Genomic DNA, 20,527 nt, shown 5'->3' on the forward strand with positions numbered 1-20,527 from the left:
CCTGACCATAAGAATAATTGGTCAAGAGGTAAAGAAAGTCAGAGAGAGTAAAGTGAGGCAAGATCCCTCTTGAGGTTAGAGATAAAAGGAAATGAATAAGAACATGATAGTGGATGGTTGTACTGGGAACTGATACATAGAGAAAGATAAGCAAGTTCCTGATGATACCTAGAGCTCGATGATGCTTAGATACATGACAATGTTAGGGACTAAACAGTATTCTTTTATGTCCCTAAGGTATCCAAGAGCGTGCAACCATGGCAATTAGGCCATTAAGGAATCTAAGAAATGAGATTCCTATAGATAGATGACATTGCTTATAAGATTGAGTAATCCAGTAGAGAGGCTCCCTTTGATAGGGATATGGTATTCGAGGAATGTACCCTGGCCGAGATTGCATATAAGGAAAGTCTTGACCATGAAGTACCTCTCTAAGATTGGAAAGTGGTTCTCCGGATCAAAGTGACGCTGCTCTAGTAAGAGTAAGCTATCCTCTGAAGGAATGAAACAGAAAGTAAGTGGTTGAGTTGACGATGCTCCAGTTAAAGCAATCTGTCCTCCCACAGGAAAAGTAGAAGCAGCCGAGATAAAGCACAGGATGGACCTTACCCCAGAGAGAGAGAGTGAAACTGGTTAAGACAACAGAAGTGTGATATGCAAACAAGTTCTCCTTGAGCTTAACAGGGTACTACGAAATACTAAAGTATAATGAGAATGTGATGATATAAGTCCTCTCCCGATGCTGTCTGAATTATTAAGAGACAATAAGGACTATAGAGTCCTAAGACAAGGCAGGCCGTCATTGATGCAACGGCAAGTTAGTAGGCTCTAGAGATGAGCCAATGCCTAGGGATTCGAAAGGCACAAAGAAAGGAAAGTGACTTAAGGAAGCTAAAACTAAGGGCTAAAGAAATATGGAAAGGCTAAGAATTCCAGGAGTTGACAGAAAGGATTGAGTAAGGCCTAAGAAGACAATACTGATATCTGTGATCAGTCTTGGGGAATAATTAGTCAAGTTACTAGCTGAGTGGAGGTGATTTATTTTATTACTCAACTCTATGGTCTAGAGTCTTCTAGAGATCCTAAGATGGCTCAGATTGATGATAGTATTCTAGGGTCATAGTAGATCCTGAAGAGGCTTACCATAGAGCGCAGTAACTCCTGAGGTCATAGTAGACCAAGCCTAAGAGAAAATAGCTGAGCCATAAGGGTAAGAGTACAGTACCTCTTTGGGAAGACAATGACTAGAGATGAGTTTAAGATACTGAAATCTTCGTCAGCGGTGGACTAATATAGAGAGAGTACCCTTGACTTGTTCCAGATACCTCTATTGTTGATTAGACTATGCTCAATTTCGTTTTAGTCAATAAAGAAAAGAAAGGAGATACGCCCTTAAAGTAAAGAGGAATGATAGGGTACCGAAAAGAATAGGTAAATGCGGTATTAAGAGAACCCAAAATGTCATGGTATAGTAAAATACCATGAAGACAGGCACACTATCGTGGTACTATTATGAAAGAATGAGTCTAAAGCATCGGAAGAATGTGAGCAGTGGTGCCAAAATGCTCAAAAGCACTACCAGAAAAAAGGCTTTTCACGACGGTTAAAAGTGGCTTTTCACGGCGGTTTTGAAGGCGAAGTTGATAAAGGCGACGTTGAAAGGTAAAGAAAACACGGCGGTTCAAAACCGCCGTGGAAAATCGATTTTCCACGGAGGTTTTCTATATAACCGCCGTGGAAAATCAATTTTCCACGGCGGTTATATAGAAAACCGCCGTGTAATATTCTTTGAACGGCGGTTATATATATAACCGCCATTAAAAATATTTTTTTTTTTAAATTCTTCTTGATTTTCATTTTTACCACCCTGCAGTTTACAGTTCCAAATAAATGTAGGCAGTGCAGATCACGCAGAACAAGATCAATTTAGCTAGTTGATATATATACAGCATTGAAATTTCTTTTACACAATTCGAAAATAGGGAACCGGCCAATATAATAGAACTAGGTGGTTAATTAAGACCAAGGAACACGTATTGGCTAGGTCCAACAATTCTGAAATAGAAGTAACTACTTCTCTGTACAATGGAAATCATGAACATGTACATATAAGAGGGAACTGAGAGAAAACATCTAACAATGAATTTTTTGAGAAATAACCTATCTATTTGAAAGCTAAATTTCAATTTTTTCTACCAATGTTGTTGACAAAGTATCCCTCATCAAGTTGATGTCATCCATGAGATATGGCATAGTATTTTGAAATATCTGTTAATAAAAAATAACATAGTAAACTTAGTCAAAAATATGAAATGAATTGAAGAACGTCATGCAACGTAACTCATCTTTACCTCGTCTAATTTCTCAGTCGTTCCTGTCTCAATTATGTCATTCATGTAGCGAATGACATAATATCCACACTCAACATGTCCTTGTTGACAACGGTACTAAAAAAATAAGATATAAAATTCTAATATTAGACATTATTGATTATAAACATTAACTTTAATTCATCCAAAAATGTTTAAAAGTTAGTTCAAAACAACATATACCTTTGGAAGAATCCATTTTGGTTGTCTATTTTGTTTAATCGCCACAACATTAAAAGTATGAAAAGCCCTATCAACATTATAAGAGAAAATGATATTAGAGCATGCTTGTATAAACTTCACAAGTAATAAATATATAAATAAAAGCTAACGTGTCGATGACATCTTTGGTTTCTTCGGATGGACTTCCACAGAGTGAATCGAACCAGTAAACTTTGTTGTCAAAAGGGGCACAAACAATTAGAGTCCAATGATAACTGCAAAAGGCAAACCATGTTAATTATAACCTGACACATACAGCTTGTATATCTCAAATACAATAATACACTTACCCTTCCACGTAAGGTGCAAAATATATTAGCTTTCTGGTCTGAGTCATTGTGGTCATAATGTAGATTGACCTTGCTTCCACAGTATTAAATTCTTTCTGCACCCTTTGAGGACACATAAAGCCATATGTTCCTTCAAGTCCTCCGTTTCGACAGATTTGATTAAAGTGCCTGTTGTTCAAGTAAAAAACATTAGGACATGCATGAAGTATAATATGTAATAAGAAAATGATATTGTAACTTACAAAATAGCGAGCTGCATGAAAGCTATATCAAGCTCCTCAAAGTTGAGGAACTGAACGAGGTCCCTCTTGTCAATGGTGAAGTCGTATGTTATATCTGAACCCACAACCCCCAACGGCATCTTGAAAGTCACAGTCTTATCCATGTTTGGCACCATGGAATGAAGAACCTCCAAACTGGAATACATAAGCGCAACATCACTAGGAAGAGGCAAGAGTACAGGATCAGATGATGCGCTCGTTGTGGCCTTCTTTGCTGCCGCCTTCTTCACCATTGGCTTTGCAATAAGTCTCTTTGGCCACAAAATGAAATGTCCTTTAGCTTGGGCCAAGAGTCGAACCTCATCAGTAGGATTGGGCACTGGTGTACCCCCTGACCACGAACAATCCTCTCCACTGTCACCCTTGCTTGATTGCTCGGAATTTTGTTGCCGTGAATCGTTGTGCCCATGAATGCTCGACCACTAGCAACATGAACAGGTGAATTTTCATAATCCACATAGAGAGAACACGGCATCCCATTGTCTTCGACAGGGTCAGGGCTAGGGTCAGGGTCAGACAATGTCAGTGGCTGTGTCTGATTATTACTGCCCTTCCCGCTTTTTATCACAAGTGAACCCTGAAACATAATATGAAATTAGTTAAGAAACATTAAATAAGTTTAAATGGATCAAATGAATCTTTAGAAGATTTAAAAAGATGTGTGATTATTACCTGGGAAGGTTCAGATACTCGGGGCATCTGGAATCCACTCGTACCCATCATCATCAGAGTCTGTTGAAACTTGGCATCGAATTCGTCACGTATCTTTTGCATCTCTGCCATGTGTTGTTGACTTAGTTCAGCTCGAACTCTCTCTGTTTCTTCCTGTAGTCGTTGGTCGAGCTCCTCTTTAGATACCATGTTAGCAGAGGATGATCTAGTGCTTCTTCGTGAAGCAGAGCCAAAAAATTCTTTAATACCAATCCCTTTAGGGGTCCCTCGGACTCTTCCGGGATGGTCAGCCTTTCCAATAGCAGTGGCCAAGATATCCATCCGTCCTTGAGGGATGAATGTACCTTGAGATAATTGCTCCTCAAGTGTATCCTATATCATTAAAACAACAAATTCAATTTAAGATAATTGAAAAAAACAATTAATGAAGCATAATTCTTAAATATTACTTACAATCCTCTCAGCAACAGCAGCAGACTGTGGAGTAATGTATTGACCCTTTTTAATCCTCGCCGCCTTCCATTTTTCTTGGCGAGAAGGACGCTCAATAGATGGCATGTAGCCAGTAGGATCTGAAGCAGCAGCCATCTGTGCATTCTTCAGTCGTTCCTCCATCATACTTCTTTCCAACCCACCATACCCTGCACGAGACATGGTATGTGGGTATACATTCTGCTCAGATATTTGTTTGTTCTTCTGACTCAATGCCTATGACAATGAAACCAAATCGACAAAATTAGTTTAGTTAAATAAAATATGACCTGATTAAAAATTAAGTTTGAAGAAACCAAACCTGAAATGCAGGGTCTTCACGTTGCTTCACAAAATTCTCCCATGCCTCTTCACTAATAAATGAATATCGTTCCTTAAGATGCTCACCCTTTCTTTTTCCATTAATATAATGTGTTGTAAGCATGGACTTAAAATCCCTCCACCGTTCAGCAATTTGCTTCAACAGACGGTCTCTCATTTGTTTAGTGGCAGGAATATCAAATGTCAGCTGCATGCAATACAATAATAGCATAGAGTTATAAAGTAAATAAGCAACTATAATTGAAACAAGTAGAGAAAACAATGCACAATATACCAATATATCCTCCCAAAGGTTTTTCTTCAAATCTTTGTCCACCTTCTTCCAGTTAGGAATGTCAATGCTAATCTTACTGCGTGCGAGATAACCCACATAACTAGTAAATTGAGCCCCATCCTTTCCTATAGGCTTCAGATCATCATCAAACTCCACTGTAATCCTCATAGGCTGTGTGCTCTCATCACGTAAAGCTAAATGCCTCATATGGGTTGGCCCTCTACCCTTTCTCCGGCTAGTAAAAGAGTTGTCCTCACCAGAACCCTGTTGACCGGATCCGTCCATTTCCTGTTTAAAGAACAATGAATTAATAAATGTAAGAATAAAAATATCAAGTTAATATAAAACATTATATTATTAAGTATATTTAGCAAAAAAAATTATCAAAAAATTCATTTGAGGCTTACAACGATTATCCTCCCAAATTCCTTCACAATGATCATCTCTAACAGCATAGTCATCATCTACCAAATCTAATTCAACTGCTTTAGGTCGAGTAGCTGTGAAAGGCGGGGTTTCATCAAGATTAAGCTCTAAGTCACCATCATCTCCACCAACTCCTTGCCTTTTACCTTGAAGCACGATAGACAATTTCTTTTTTGCTAGATCGGGAACGAAGAACACTTGTTTTGCTTGACTTGCCAAAATAAATGGCTCGTCTCCGTATCCAAACCTCTCAAGATCGACCGAAACAAATCCAAATTCTTCATCCACTTGCACAGCATTACTATTAACCCACTTACATTTGAAGACGGGAACTTTAAACTTGGTATAACTAACCTCCCATATCTCTTCTATTATTCCATAATAGGACATTGCCGCCAACATTGGGTTTCTGTCTTTAGAACTAGCAAAATGCATGGCTTCCGCTACTACCATCACCCCACTATTCTGCATAGTACTCTTATCGTCTTGGGTTTTTGTGTAAAAAGAATAACCATTTATATCATATCCACCCCAACACAAAACCTCAAAGGAAGGCCCTGCAGCTAGCCTCTGTATTGTCTCAGAAGGATTGCCATCTTTTAACACTTCTCGCTTGAACCACTCTGCAAATGACTTATTATGTTCATTAGCTAGTTGCATATCACTCTTTCTTGGATTCAAGTTCCTCAGCATATTCTTGTGAGCATTTAAGTAAGGCAAAACTTCATCCGTGTTGTTTAAAATGTATAGATGTGCCTGCATTACAACTTCTCTTGACATAGACCTCACTATGACACCCCGTGTTCCCTTGCTTCTTCTCCCCTGATCATGTCGAGATTGAGGAAGACCAACTGCCTTTACCCTATCAAGATATGCGTTACAAAACTCAACTGCCTCCTCAGCTACATATCTCTCAACAATTGATGCCTCAGGCCGATAAGGATTCTTAGAGTACCCTTTTAGGATTTTCATGTATCTCTCAAAAGGGTACATCCATCTTAAACACACAGGGCCACAAAATCTTATCTCTCGTACAAGATGAGCTATCAAGTGGACCATAATATCAAAAAATGATGGAGGAAAATGCATTTCCAATTGAGAGAGGATCACATAACCTTCATTTTCTAATTCATCCAACTCAGCAGGATCAATGACTTTGCTGCAAATGGCACTAAAAAACATACAAAGTCTTGTAATAGTATTTCTCACATCGGTTTTCATAATGCCTCGAATAGCAAGTGGAAGTAATTGTTGCATCAACACATGACAATCATGAGACTTCATTCCCGTTATCTTCAAATCTTGCATTGAAACAAGTTTGCTTAAATTAGAAGAATAACCTTGTGGCACCTTAATACTATTGACAAAACCACAGAAACTTCTTTTCTCTTCTTTTGATAATGTGTGCGCAGCTGGATGTAAATAAGCCCTCTTACCATCTCTTTCTTGTGGGTGAAGGACATTTCTTATTCCAATTTCGACTAAGTCTCGTCTTGTATTGATTCCATCTTTAGTCTTTCCACTTATATGCAAAAGTGTACCAACAAGGCTCTCACATACATTTTTCTCCACATGCATCACATCAAGACTATGCCTCACATCAAGACTTTGCCAATATGGAAGATTAAAAAAGAAAGATCTTTTTTTCCATATATTTCTCTCACCGGCAGTCTTCTTCTTCTTCTTCTTACCGAAGACCACATTAATTCCCTCCACCCGCTGATAAACTTCTTCTCCAGTTAATGGTCTTGGAGCCATTTCATATTCTTGTGAGCCATTAAATGCCTTTTTCAATCTACGGTAAGGGTGATACCGACTAAGAAACCTTCTGTGACCAAGGTATACTGTCTTCCTGCCATGTTTAAGTTGCATATAGTGGGTGCCTTCTTCGCATATCGGGCATGCTTTATGCCCCTTAACACTGTATCCTGACAAATTTCCATATGCTGGAAAGTCATTTATCGTGGTGAAGATCATGGCACGTAAATTGAAGGTCTCTTGTTTATATGCATCAAACACATCAATACCTTCCTCCCATAATTTCTTCAGATCATCAATCAAAGGTGCCAAATACACATCGATATCGTTTTCCGGTTGTTTTGGCCCCGAGATCATCAAAGATAGCATGATATACTTTCTTTTCATACATAACCAAGGAGGCAAATTATAAATTACGAGGAGCACTGGCCAAGCACTGTGTATGCTACTAAGATTACCATACGGGTTAATTCCATCCGTACAAAGCCCTAACCGAAGGTTTCTTGGCTCGCCACCAAATTGAGGAAATTTTTGATCTATTGTTTTCCATTGAGGAGAATTTGCTGGGTGACGAAGCTTTCCATCACATATTTTCTCATCGAAATGCCATCTCAAGTTTTTTGCATCTGTGGCATTAGCAAATAGACGCTTAAATCGTGGTATTATTGGAAGATACCACAGAACCTTTGAAGGAGAACCTTTGGTCATCTCATTAGAATCACCATCATCTTTCTTCATTTTGTATCTTGAAGTCCCACATTTAGGGCACTTATTCAACCCTTCATAATCATTTCTGAATAATATGCAGTCATTAGGACACGCATGTATCTTCTCATATTCCAAACCCATCGGACACAAAATCTTTTTTGCCTCATACATTCGTTTCGGAAGTGAATTCCCTTTGGGAAGAATATCACTCAGCAATTCCGTAAAACTAGCATCGGTCCAACCATTTCTTGCCTTCAAATTCATCAGTTTCAATACGGTTGTCAATCTTGTGTAATCATCTTTGCACCCCGGGTATAAAGGTGTCTCTGCATCACTACACAAAGTTTCAAAGGTGGAAGAAAACTGTGTAGAGGATTCAGACCTTATATCACGAAACATATCCGAAATTCTATCACCAAAGTCTTCATTCACAACCTTCTCATTTGCAGACAGTGTAGTCTTTCTAATTTCTCCATGCCATATCCAATTTGTATACCTCAAATTTATCCCATCACAGATAAGATGCTCTTTTATCTCAGAAATACTCCGTCGACTATTGTTTAAACATTTGACACAAGGACAATAGTACAATCCATCTCCTTTACTAGGGGCATTTCTCTGAGCAAACTCAAGAAACTTTTCAACCCCATCCTCATATTCCTTGCTAATTCTCTTAGCTTTCATCCAACTACGATCCATTGTTCTACAGATTATTTAAACAATACTTTACTATCAATCAAAATTCATAACGAAGGAAAAAAAACACAAAATAACTAACAGATTATTTATCACTAAATTCTTATATTTATTACAAAAAATTTATCAAAAATTCGAAATAAATATCAAAAAATTATAAAAAAATTTAAAAACTTCACAACTAATCAACTCCAAACATTTAAACATATTTCTAATACAGTATATAAAAAGGAATTAAGGTTTTTTCACATCTAATGCCTACCAATTAACACCAATCAACGGTTCAACCACATAAAAAATGCAAAATGAACAATACAAGCCAACCACAATGTAAAACTAACAACCCCATTTCATATATAACAGATTTTCATGGCTAAAACATTCAACAAACCAAGAAAAATTGAAAAGAATGAAAGAAGAGGATACTCACAGAGCAGAGAAGCTTCAAACGCGAAGTGAGGTGGCGGCGGACGGCGGCGGCGCACTGGTTTTCGGTTAGATAGTGGGGGTTAGGACCGGTTTTCAGTGGTGGACCACGACTGAGCAAGAACGGACGGAAATGGGAGGCGGTCGACCACGACGGATTGCGGCGCACGGCAGCAAGGCTCCAAGCAAGAACGGACGGAAATGGGAGGCGGTCGACCACGGCGGACTGCGGCGCACGGCGGCAAGGCTCCAAGTAAGAACGGACGGAAATGGGAGGCGTCGACCACGGCGGACTGCGGCGCACGGCGGCAAGGCTCCAAGAGCTCAATGGAGGAGTTTAAACGGTGGGATAGTGGCGGGAATGGCGGTGGTAATGGCAGTTTTACAGTGGTGGGGCAGAGGGGGACCATGACGCACTGAAGAAATGAGAAAGAAAATGACCGAAGTCGAAGCGGAGAAAGGTTAAGAGACACACTTTCCACGGTTTTTAAGAAAACCGCTGTGGAAAGTCATACCCTCTTCAAATTATTTACAAAAATGCCACCGCATTTTTTTCACGTCGTTTTTCTGCTGAACCGCCGTTAGTTTGCGATGTTAAAAGTTTTTTTTCTAGTAGTGAAGCAAAGACCATGCTCATATGAATGACAAAAAAGTTTAGAACGACCAGTTATGTAATTATGAAGCCTAGGGTGAAAACTCAGAAATGAGGTATAATGAAAAGTTGAAAAGGTCAGAGTTAAGTATAAGTAGGGATATTCTTCTCAGGTAACCTCTCATTAAGGGTAAGAATAGAGGTTTGACTCGAAATTTCGAGGACGAAATTTTTTTGAGGGGGGAGAATTGTAACATCCAGACTTTTAGGCCAAAAAGTACTAGAAATAACCTGAATTGGATAGGCTGCTAGACTCCTTTGAGCAGAAGTCTCAAAGATGAGAAAGAAAGTCAAAGCAGTTTTAGGGACTAAACTACAAAGTAAAAGTTTTTCAGGGGCTTCAGTATAATCAAGGTGAGAGACTCCAGTAAAGTCTCGAGGGCCTAGAAAGAGAAAAGAGAGTAGAAACAGGCCAAGGATTAAGCTAGAAGCCTCAAAGAGAGGATTATATGAAGTTAAGTCCAAGCAGGGACTAAACTGTAAATTCAAAAGTTATGACCAACAGGGGTAAAAATGGAAGAGTATACAGAGAATTCCAAGAAAATTTCAGAAAATGGGAAATAATATTCTAAGGCTCTTCTATGAAGAAAAAAGACGAAAATACCCCTGAGGCAGCTTAAATGGAATTTATGAGGTTGTGACCGGTAAAAAGTATACCGTTTGAGGTAATTATTTGAAATAGCAAGAGACCTCAAAAATGTATACAAAAATGAGGTTAAAGGGTTGAAAGGTTGTACTAATTTATAAAATTAGTCCCGTAACCAAAAGGTCAGTGGAGTGGCTTTAATAAATTAAAGAACCGGTTTTACCGATAAAAGGGCATTTTGGTAAATGAATTTTTATGCAAGGTTTAAAGGAAGTGTTATGGCCTAAGAAAATTCATAGATATTCTTTGGAATTAAAGGGAATTTATGGATCTAACAGAAAATAATTACAGAGGCCAGAGCACTGTAATTATAGAAAAGAAGTTAAACCCGGAGTAAAAGTGCACCGATAAAGTGTTAATCAGAGTCTTGCACTTTACTTGGCCCACAAGTCGCCACTTGTCAAGCCCTTAATGGATGGTAATTAAAGCTTTCCAAGTGTCAAGCTACCAATGGAGAGGATCTTGACTTTGGAATGTAATTATATTATGAATTAAGTTAATTAAGAGAGAGGTTTCAAGAAGGCTTAGGCATTTGACACTTGGACTTTCATTAAATGTGGTAGATGAGATATTTTGAGAGCACTAAGGAGCTCATCTCTCCCCTAAATTAGATGGGAATTTTGTCCAAGGCAAAGAGGAGAGGAAAAGAGAGGGTTTTGGAAGGAGAACCAAGGAAAGCTATCAACTTTGGTCATCAATCAAGGATTCAAGGTGAGATCTTGGTTCTAGATGTGTTCTTGTCTTGTTTTCCTTCTCTTTTAAGGTTGAAAAATCTGTCTTCTCTCCCTTTTGATGGCTGGTCGAAATGGTTGATGAGTGGGGAAGGGAGTTTGGTTGTTAGATCTTGCTAGAACACCTCAAAGTATGGTAGATCCAAGTGGATCTATGTGAAAATTGGAAGAATTACGTGCTGAATTGATGCCTATTTCGAATTAGTTACTGTTCATATCTGGTTCTGAAATTTGGTATGCTTAACATACACTCTGTGAGCTTTAAATCCATGGGTAGAACACTTCATTTGGATATGTGTACGATTTATGGTGATTTTTCAAAGTTAGGGTTTGAAATCTGGAAACAGTGTTGAACTTTTGGAAGAGTTTCGATTTCCGTACAATTTCGGTACTTTTCAGTGTAGAATTGGTTCCTGAAACTATTGTTTCTTTAAATTTAACTTAAGGATCTTTCAGTGAGACGTGGAAGCACTCAATTTGGATTTTTCTAGATTTAATTATGAATTTTCAAAGTTGAGCAAAAATTCTGGAGTTTCTGCGTGAACAGTACCCGCAAACCAAAATTTCCAGATTTGGTATTCTTGGATCTAAGGCCATCTAAAGTGGTCCTAATTGACAAGAAATAGATCTTAAGGATGAAAAATGATAAGATTTATATTAGAAAAGTTAGAAAGAAAACCCTAAGGCTAAGAGAAAGGGTTGAGGTTCAAGAAAGCTAGTCTTGAACTTTATGTAATCTAATGGTCCTAATGGATTGTGTGATCATTATGGTTATGTTTAGGACCTTTGGAACATCCAAGAGGATGTTTGGTGATGTTGACCGAATACCCACATGGTTGGAAAGTCAAGGAGTCAAAGGAAAAGTAAGAGGAAAGCTTGAGGTGCAAGGTAGTGAACTTACCCTTTATGTGCTTGACATGGTATGCTCATGTGTTGGTTTGTATTTGTTGTTTGAATGATGTTGTTACATGAGGATTGTTGCTGGAAATGCTGTTTTTAATATGTTCCCATGGCCATGCATTTTTATACCAAGTATAAAGCATGATGGCATGTCACTAGTTAACTTAAGTTTATGAAAAACTACATAGCATACACTAGCATCCATCTTGTGCATGTATGTGGTAATGTTTGCTACTGAGATTCTCTCGAATCTCACCCCTCCCTAACCAACCATTTAGGTCAATCAATGATAATGGCATGAGAAGCAAGGAGAAGAAGTGGAGAATTATTGATGTTAATGATTGATATTATTATTCAATGTATAATTCTCCTATGTTATGACTTATGTTGTGAATGCCATGTATTTAATTATAAAGCTTATGGTGTGTATAGGAATGTATGAGCATGAATGGAAAAAGTAAGCCCATGTTAGGTATGCCAAAGAAATAAAAAGAATTAAAGTAAAGAGATGTTAAGGGATAAAACGTAGGTTATGGAGCAGTTAGTTTCAAGCTTCAGTTTGACCTATCATATGAATGATTTAAGCTACGAAATTTGGTATACTTATAGTGCATATCCCAAGCTTTAAAATGAGTGGTAAATCACCTCATTTGGATGGGTATACGAAGAGATATGAATTTTCAAAGTTAAGGCGGAGAATCTGGAAAGTCCAGATTTTACCAAACGAATAGTAATCTTAATCCAATAAACTACGTTTTTAGTGAGGCTGAGTTCAGTTGAATATTTTTTCCTTAAAGAGCATTGAAATAGCTTTCTGTAGAATTTTGGAACACCTCCATACGATTTTTCTAGAATTAGTTATGATTTTTCAAAGTTGGACCTGTAATCTGAAAACTGGACAGTAAACAGTAATTTTCCGAAAATTAACGTCCAAATTGAAATTTTTAAGTGTAAGACCATCCAACATGGTCTGGAATGGTTCTAAATAAATGCTAAGATACTATATAAGTAAGGTGTGATAGCATGGCATGGAGCTCTAATGGACGCGATGGTGTTAAATGAGGAAGGCCATGACATCTATGTTCGTGTCGATGCCATTGAACTATGTAGGTGTATCGCATATCTTAATTTTTTTTTCCTCTGCTATTTTTAACTTTGTCTTAAAGACTTTCTTAATTTTTTCCACTTTTCTCAGCAAATTATAACAGGAAATCAAAAGGAATACTCTCTGTGTCTGGAATAGTGGATATTCTGATGGCTACCATCATTGTGGTTGTTATTCTTATTGCCATGTGTGTTTACTGCTTTCAGATGAAGAAAAAGAGAGGTGCCAACTTCTTTTCCCTTCTTTACTTCTCTAGGACAATTTATGTATTTTTAATCATCCTAGACAAATTATGAATCGAAAAAGAAAATCATGAAATAAATGCTCTCCACTAGTTTTAGGTAAAGTAAAAACATCAAAGGGATAGACATGGATACATAGATACGTATTAGGGGGGTTAGCGAGACCTGGAAGCTTGGTTGTCACATCAATAATTTTAATAGTACTTTTTTATCACATATATTCGCAAGAATTAATTAATGTTCAAGCAATTGATTAGTTGAAGCTAATTAATGTTCAACCAAGTCATGGGTTGAAGCTAAAATATTTGACGCGTTAAGTTACTATTTATTTGGCATTTGTATATTTTTGGTTGAATTTTAAAAAGTCATAACTATTCATAAGAAAATCATACGAGAATGCTCTGAATTTTTTTAAAAGTTCTCAAAATCTTTTACGTGTATTGAAAAAAAGAAGAAGATTATCCTAGTCTGGTCCTATTTAAATTGATACAATTTATTCGTTTCCTAAACTCGTTCTGTACATCCAAATGTCCTCAATTAGGATTTCTTGGAAAGCATTTTATCTAAAGGTTGAAATAAATTTGTCAAGGATATATCTAATATTGTTTACTATGGCTAAACTAGCTTTTAATCTGCATAACCCAAAAAATCGTCAAACTTAAGTCATCATACTTGATGCATCATAAATCATGGATTTACAGATAAATAACGTGCCAAAAGAAGTATAACCTTATGAAGTTTTATCATCATTCAATCACCATCCATGAATTTTGAGCACAATTCACTACTTAGCCTTTAAAATTGTCTTCATAACAAAAATATGATTTCTTAACTTCAACAAATTTAAAGCGAGCTTCTTCGTATTCTTTGAAATCTCCTCGCCTCTTCCTTTATCTGAGAATCTGGGTGAGATTCGGAGAAATTCCAATACCAAACAATATGGTTCATGCATCCCAAGCGAAAGCTTTTTACCACATCACATGCATTAACTAACATACTGAAAAATTTACATGCTTAATCTTTCATACTTCACATATGACCATGGAAGTATTAGAAATAGAGCTTCAAACATTCACTTATTCTTTGTATGGTAAATCTAAGCATTCATACTTATGATCACACAAGTATAATTAAATTATATCAAGGGCATAGAAAAGAGAAATTTACTCTATCTTTTAGCTTTATTAATTCTTATTTGTTTTTCTTGCTTCCATTACGTGATTCACCATGATCAAATCTCCTTCTTCCATGATATTCTTGGTTTCTGAATATATGCCATGGAATATGTGTAAGAATTGTTAGACCCATTAATCAGATTGTCTGGGCGCTCTTGATAGCTTAAACTCTACTTTATTTTTACTTTATTTATCTTAATTTTTCACTGTTTTTCTTGGAATAAGAATTCCTACGCCATCATTTTCCCACACAAAAGGTATTATGGGGAGTTCATTTATGACCATAGAATTAACAGAATCAAACTCCTCCCATGAGTTTTAAGCTTGGCAGAAACATAAAGTTATATGGCCCTAAAATGCTATTTTCATATATCTATTGCTAAATTCATAGTTATAATTATATGAAGGTTAGTCTCCTTTTACCATGGTAAATTTTCTAATTTTCATAATCAATTCCTTAACCACAAATACTTTAAAATTTAATTATCATCATTTCTTTTCTTTCTTTCTTTTTCATGGTTGTCATCATTTTGGGCTTGTTGGATCTCCTGTTGTGCTCTCAATTTAATTAGCCTTTACCCAATAACTTACTCAGCCGAAACTATATTAATTTGCTTATTTGATTCAACTTTTGATCTACTAATGGAAAGTTGAGTTTAGCGGAAAGGACTAGTTTTTCACAAAATAATGAACCAAAGTTTGAATCTCTGATGGGAGATATGTCCACATTTAGTGCCTGACAGTGTTTTAAATAAGATTGTCTCTAATAGAAGGATACCTATGTGTACTAAAAAAAAACTTTTGATCCAAATACCACTTATAGGCTTTAAATATCACATAGGAATCTTTTTCCTATTCCCTATTTTTATTGAATTTTTTGAGTAAATTTCCATAGTTATACTTAATGGCCCCCAGCTTCAACTTGATTCTCTTGTAATTCCCTTCAATATCTCTTGAGAGTTTTAATCAAAATGACTTATAAGTGCTTTCCAACCTAAAATATTCTCAGGATCACTTATTCACTTTCTCGCTCAAGGCATTCTTCCGTAATTTCATAATATTTATTTACACTTAATACCAAGAACTTTCAATAATTATAATTTTGTTCCTATACACTTTTTGTCTTCTTTTTCTAACTTGGACCTTTCTTCCTTTAATTAAATTTAAATAACTATTATCTTTCATTCAAGTCTTTGAAACTTTCCCAGAACCTCTCTAAAAATATTTATACCCTAGTGCCAGAAAAATATTTAATTTGTAATTTACTCCTTCAGATTCATTTTACTTTTTAGGGAACGTCTGGAAATTTTTCTCAGTTGGACTTAGTAGCCTACTTAATTCAAGTTCATTATTGAGCTTCTATAGCCCCAGAATACAAGATATGCATTAGTGGGGTCAACATTATTCCTTCTCTTTCTTTTTATTTCTCCAACAAATTTCTTTAGGATTCTTTTTTGTGGGGATATGGATGAGGACGCTGTTTAATTTCTTACGTCAAGTTTGGAATAAATAGAAAAGCATAAATGAGGTGCTGAAGTTGAATTGCCTGGGTAAATCTACAAAATTATTCATGATAAGATTTTTAAACGAAATTATTAAAATATTGAGTTATATGAAAATTTCTTATATAAATAATTATATGACTATAATATATCAACACTTTAATAACTTTAAAAGGCGTTTTATTAAAAATAAAAATTGCGATTTTTTGTTGTGTTTTCTTGTGGGCAGGATGTATATTGGAGAATTGATAATCATGGTCAAAGTTTTTTTTCCCCTTTAGAAGATGAATGGGCTGTACAATAAAACGCTTACTCTTGTCACCAAAAAAAAAAAAAAAACACCCTTACTCTCCCCCGATTGTCATTCTAATTTCACCATCAAAGTTGTCTTTTAAATGCTTTATTTTAAGTCACTCAAATATAACTGATTACGATATTGTGTGTGTGTTTTTGTTTCTTCCCTCGCACTTTAATTAGTCTTTTGAGATGGAAGAAAGGTTTGTGGCATTTAACAGATTTTACCTTGGTTATTTAAAATATCTATTATCATATTCAAAACACTGTTGCTGACCTTTATATTAATCATGCATTCATATTTATGCTAAACTCTTAAATTTGTTTATTAAATTACTTACACAGAATTAGTTGTACTAGAACTTTTGGAAAATCATTGTGCAATCCAACATAAGAATCTCAGCACAAAAAAGTCTCACAGCAAATAAGTAGCATGCACATGTTGTCATTTCCTGCAGTGTGACTTTTCATTGCACACTATTCACTTGTAAAACTTTTTAGTGATTAAATTACTTATGTGAGATGCACAACAGTTTTCTCCAAAACATTTAGTACATATATTATAAAAAATCCAGCTTCAATCATACGAAGATTAAATCATTGAAATATGAACATATTCTAGTTAAATGATGGACCTTATTCTTAACATATTGTTTTGAATGAATATGTTCTTTTCTTGGCACAACATATTCCAAATGTCTTATTGTATACTCTTGTTTTTGCATATTTCAGACAAGATGACTCAGCAACAAATAAACATAGAATCTACCTAAGAAGAAGAGCATGGTGAAAATAGCAACCAAGTAAGCTTACAATTTTTCAACATTAAAACCATAGGCGGCTACAAATGGTTTTTCAAGTGAGAATGAGTTAGGGCATGGCGGATTTGGCTCTGTCTACAAGGTAAGAGAAATATTAAAAATCTCATTCTTATGCAACTTCCTTTAATCTTATTATTATATTTTAATTCTTATGCAAGTAATATATCATTGAACATTAATGTTTGATAGTCTTTCAGCACATATATGTATGTTAGGTGGGGGGGGGGGGAACATATATATGTATGAAATTTTAGTGCTTTGATATTTCAGGGCTTATTACTTAATGGACAAGAGATAGCAGTGAAACGATTGTCTCAACGTTCAGGACAAGGGATTAAAGAGTTCAAGAATGAAATTAAACTGATTGCTAAATTGCAGCACAGGAATCTCGTAAGGTTGTTTGGATATTGCATTCATAAAGAAGAAAGGATGTTGATCTATGAGTACCTTCCCAACAAAAGCTTGGACTTCTATCTTTTTGGTGTGTCCTCCTCTTTCTTTTCTCTAACTAGACATGTTTATATAAACAAAGTTTAAAAAATGCGTGGCAATATATAAATTATGAATAGTATATAACTTCAAACAGAGTTTATTAATTATATATACTGATATATTGATTGTGTATATTCATATATTGATAAATGATTGTAACAAATATAACATGGTCAATTTACATACCTAAACAAATCAGAGAACATTTTATCAAATACTGTTCTAGTATTGAATTCCCATCATGTCTTTTCTTATTTAATTTGTACATATGCTTATTAGGACTAGATTATTTTCCTGCTATTTTTCAATATTAATTAAGAAACTTTTATGGTTCATTTCAGATATGCATCAAAGATCATTTTTAGATTGCAATAAGTGTGTTCATATTATTTTTGGAATTGCTCGAGGTCTTCTTTATCTTCATCATGATTCGAGGTTGAAAATAATTCACCGAGACCTTAAAGCTAGCAATATTCTCTTAGATGCTACAATGAACCCCAAATTTTCAGATTTTGGTATGGCTCGAATATTTGGTGAGGACCAAATCCAAGCAATAACAAGGAGAATAGTTGGGACATAGTAAGGGCCAAACTCTTTTAGATCTCTTGAAATAAGATGAAAGATTGATTTGTACAAGAATACATTATAACAATTTTGAGTTATTGTTGCAGTGGTTATATGTCTCAGAATATGCGATAGAAGGACAATATTCAATAAAGTCTGATGTCTTTAGCTTTGGTATTCTTTTACTAGAGATCATTAGTGGGAGGAGAAACATAGATCGTGAAAAGGAAGGATCATACTTGAATTTGATTGGACGAGTAAGATTGAAAATCTATAAGGATGAAGTATAGACTAAACTAACTTTTTCCCATGTTCTCTAATATTTTACCTCAAAAGCCTAGTGAGAAATTGCATTAACAAATCTCAATGACAGTTTTCCTACTAATAATTGTATAATATTTCATTAATTTGTAGATATGGAACTTGTGGGGAGAAGGAAAGGCCTTGGAAATAGTAGACTCAACACTTGGTGAATCATATCCTGTTGATGTTGTCCAAAGATATATCAAAATAGGGCTCTTGTGTGTGCAAGAAATTGTCATCCATAGGCCATCCATGACAGAAGTTATATTCATGCTTGGCCATGAAGTAAGTCTTCCCTCGCCTAAAAAACCTGCGTTTCTTTTAAATCCTCATGATTTGCATTCAAAGACTTCAATATCTAAGGAAGCATCAGTTAATGTCCTCCCTCATTCTACAATTGATGGTTGTTGATCATAAATTGAACATGGATAGCTTGAAGGGATTTTAAGTGAACTGAGGAAATTGAAAGATACAAAAGTTGTGTATGCGCCTCTTTTTTGGACTATGGGTCGGATCTATTGTTTTGTATTTGTATATGTTTCTCCTTATATTTTACCTGAAGTCAATTGAGATCTATATTAATTGTGAATTAGGTTTGGGCACATTGTGATTTAATAATAAGTATACATTTTTAGAATTTGATTGAAGAATTTAACGTATTCTACCATGAATGCTTGAGAAGCATGTGCATCTCTATAAAAGGTTATCTTTACTTTTTTTTTTTGTTCTCATTTGTTTTTTTTAGGAAATAATTAGATAAATTTTCTGTTGTATCATGATGATATTTAAATTTTTTGAAAGAATTTCGATGGTGAAACTAAGTATAATATCGTAACACCCTCCAACATATGTTCATAGTTAGTATACAACCTATTTAACAATCTATAATTATTTTGACGAAACCATAGTTAACCTACTAATTGCCAGATTTTTTGGCCAACTCAAAAGTTGATGGAACAATTATATATCAAAGAGGAAAAGGATCAAATATTAAGAGCCATAAGAGTCAAAAGGGACTCCTATTACTCATAATAGAGAACTCGTTCTTGATGCTTAAGATACCATAATATTTACCATAGTTCAACATTTCATAGGCAATCCTTTTTTGTGAAAAGATAGGTTAGCTGAACTTGCAAACCTGAAATGTAGAGCACTCATTGATTTTAGGTGGCATAGAGATACCTTCTTAACCAAAGTAATATTAAGGTATTTGCTGTAATGGGAATGGATTCTCCATTATAAGTAATAGGAGTCTGATCAAGTTCTACTTTTATGGTTCTTAATATTTAGTCCTTTTCCTCTTGTGATATATAATCATCCCACTAATCTTTGAGCTGGCCAGAAAATCTAACAAGGAAGTTAACTATGCTATAGAAAATGTGTGTGGGTATGTTAAAGGAAAAGTCTTATATTGCTTGAGATTGTGGGGATTCAAGTAACAAGTGATCTTGAGCTGTTAAATGGGCCAAGAGAAGGAGTAAGCTGGCAATCATAATAGGCCACTAGAGGCAAATCCAACAATTTTCCCTCACGCCTTGTGTAAGAATCAAACGTGTTACTAGGCATACTTTATAGGAAATATTTGTCTAATTAATGTGTCATTTTCACTATATTGGTGGGAACATCTAAATTCTCTAAAAATCTAGTGGATCTTCCAACTCCTCTATAATGTTATGCAAATCCTGTTGATAGCAACACATGCTAAAAAAAGGTAAATCCAAGTCATGTCCTATGGATACTGTGCTTAAAAGCTATTTCACGACTATTGATAAAGCAAGAAGTGGCACTCCCAAGGATTAAATAGATTCTTTTTGTAAGAACAAGGTGAACATAATAGCAAAACATAAAAGAACTCAACAAGGTAGAGCACTTGTCACACCTTACTATTATATTGTCTTAGGTTTCTTTCAAAATCATTTTTGACCACATTGGATGGTCTTGGGCTCACTTTTTACCATAAAAATGCTAATTTTCGGATTTTTACTGTTCATCATGTAAAAATCCAGTTTTTCTGGCCCAACTTCAAAAATTCATAACTTATTCTAAAAAAATCCAATTGGGGTGGTTCAAAATTCTACTTAAAGCTCTTTAAGTCCTCTTTTAAGAAAAAAAAATCTCATTGTCCAATTTATGAGAAAGCGTCAGGTTTTTGAGAAAACAACACT

General features: G+C 35.5%; 1 pseudogene; it reads left to right on the forward strand.

Moving 5' to 3' along the window:
* The window catches only part of LOC114759418 (G-type lectin S-receptor-like serine/threonine-protein kinase RKS1), a 28,522-nt pseudogene extending 9,749 nt beyond the window's left edge, over window positions 1–18,773 (forward strand).
* Window positions 18,774–20,527: the final 1,754 nt, after the last annotated feature.

Source organism: Neltuma alba, unplaced genomic scaffold (assembly GCF_004799145.2).
Source record: "Neltuma alba isolate B1F8T4 unplaced genomic scaffold, ASM479914v2 tig00010842_pilon, whole genome shotgun sequence".
Taxonomy (NCBI): domain Eukaryota; kingdom Viridiplantae; phylum Streptophyta; class Magnoliopsida; order Fabales; family Fabaceae; genus Neltuma; species Neltuma alba.